Consider the following 2,787-nt stretch of genomic DNA (forward strand, 5'->3'; position numbering starts at 1 on the left):
TTCATTTATATATTGTTAGTTTTCAACATTCACTTTCATAAGAAAAGGAGAGCAAATAGTGCTCTTCAATCTGTATTCAGACTCCATAGTTCTTTCTCTTAGTGTGGATAGGGTTTTCCATTATGAATCTTTTGGAACTGTCTTAGATCATTGCACTGCTGAGAAGAGCTAAGTCTATCAAAGTTGGTCATTACACAATGTTGTTATTACTGTGTACAATGATCTCCTGGTTTTTCTTACTTCACTTAACATCAGTTCATGTAAGTCTTTCAAGATGTTTTCTGAAATTCACCTGCTCACCATTTCCTATGGCATAATAGTATTCCATTACATTTATATATCACAGCTTGTTCAGCCATTCCCCAAATGAAGGGCATTCCCTCAGTTTCCAATTCTTTGCCACCACAAAAAGAGCTGTTACAAATATTTTTGTACATGTAGGCCCTTTTCCATTTTTTTGTGATCTCTTTGGGGTACAGACCTAGTAGTGGCATTGCTGGATCAAAGGATATGCAGTTTTATAGCCCTTTGGGTACAGTTGCAAATTGTTCTGCAGAATGGTTGGATCAGTTCACAACTCCACCAAAAATTCATTAGTGTTCCAATTTTCCAACATTTTCTCCAACATTTATCATTTTCCTGTTTTGTTATGTTAGCTAATCTGATAGGTGTGATATGAGAGTTGCTTTGATTTGCATTTCTCTAACCAATAGTGATTTAGAGCATTTTATGTGACTAGAGATAGCTTTAATTTCTTCTTCTGTAAACTGCCTGTTCATATCCTTTGACAATTTATCAATTGGAGAATGACTTGTATTCCCATAAATTTGACTCAGTTCTCTATAGATTTTAGAAATGGTTGTATTGGCTTTGTTTGTACTAAACTTTTTTAATTTAATGTAATCAAAATTATTTATCTTTCATTTCATAATCTTCTCTATATCTTGTTTGGTAATAAATGCTTCCCTTCTCCATAGATCTGACCAGTAAACTATTCCTTGCGCTCACAATTTGATTATGGTATCACCTTTTATATCTAAATGGTGTACCCATTTTGACCTTATCTTGCTATACAGTGTAGAATGTTAGTCTATGCCTAGTTTCTGACATATTGTTTTCCAAATAATAACAAAATTCATCTGGAAGAAAAGGTCTAGCATATCAAGGGAATTAATGAAAAGAAATGCAAGGGAAGGTAGCGTAGCTGTACCTGATCTAAAACTATATTATAAAGCACCAATAATGAAAACTATGTGGTACTGGCTAAGAAATAGAGTGGTGGATCAGTGGAATAGATTGGGTACACATGACATAGTAGTAGTCAATGACTATAGAAATCTACTGTTTCATAAACCCAAAGACTCTAACTTTTGGGATAAGAACTCACTATTTGAAAAACAAATTGCTGGGAAAACTGGGAAATAATCTGATTTTTTTTGGTCAGATAACTATGGTCTGTGCTGTCAATTTGTGAGTTTATATTTGTAAGACCAGCAATCATTAGGCTATTTATATCTTTGCTATTTGTATCTTTGTTTATAGAAACTTGATTAGTTTTGGCTAATAATAGGAAGATGATAATGCACTGGTTAGGATGTGATGGTCCTCAGAGTTCAATTAAAAATATTATGGATCTATTATATAGAAGGAAACTAAGAATATATATTACAGAATGGTCAAGCTGTCATATTTGGAGTCCCCTATCAGCTAAAATTATGGTATGGATGAGAAAAATAGAGAAACAGGCAAAAATCTCTGATATGCAGTAGTCACATTTCCTATGTAATCTTTGGGAAAATCATATAATCTAAGTCATCTTCAGTATTCACTTCCATAAAATTGGTTTTGGGTTGGATTAGGGGATTTTTAATGACTTTCAGTTTTAAACCTGATGAAAATGTAAGGATACTTAAGTTCTTGCCTGATTTCTGCTGTTGCTGAGGTGCATATTATTTTGAGCAAAGGTTAAGCTAGGTGATCTCTACAGTCTCTATGAACTTTCAAGTTCTGTCAGTCAATGATTTACTCACTAATCCATTTCTGATTTTTTTTTCTTCTTGACTTTTAAGAGACAAACTCTTTGTCTTCTTCCATCATCTGATAATTAGGCATTCAAAGTTCCCTGAATTTGTACATAGTTCCTTAATTTTTAGAGTTATTCTTTGTAGTTTCAATTTTAGTGGCAGATCTTTGGGATCTCAATATTTCACATACTTAGTTACTGGTAAAAAAAAAAATACTTTCTACAAAAGTACTGAATACCTTTGCTTTCAGAATTAGAATTCCCCTTCTTCAAAAGGGAATTCTCAAAAGCCACTGTAAAGAAAAATAAAAAATTGACACTCAAGCAGTTTAAATCTTCACCATTATCTTTTCCCTATCAGAGAGGAGTAATTTATTTCTTAAAGTGGAGAGCTCACTGTTCCCATCCAACATTCACTTGAAATATGCATGTAAAATTGAAAGTTTTTCATTAAATATTAAACATGTATTTCCTTTCCAGGTTTTTACAGTGAGATATCTTCTCAGATTACTGTATCCTCCATCTACCTATTCAACCTTTCATTAGTATTTATCAAGTACCCACTAACTGCAAGGTACCACGATAAGCACTGTGCAGAGTCCAAAAATGAATACAACATAAATCCTGCCATCAAGGAATTTAAGCTATTGAAGGGGGCATAAAGAGCATCTAAAAATAAATATTCTTCAAGGCAAGATACATTAAATTCATTAATAATATTGGATTGGGTGACATAAGAGTACACAGGATAGAAATCTTTCCTA

Source organism: Vombatus ursinus, unplaced genomic scaffold (genome assembly GCF_900497805.2).
Source record: "Vombatus ursinus unplaced genomic scaffold, bare-nosed wombat genome assembly UNPS02000582.1, whole genome shotgun sequence".
NCBI classification, from domain to species: Eukaryota; Metazoa; Chordata; class Mammalia; order Diprotodontia; family Vombatidae; genus Vombatus; species Vombatus ursinus.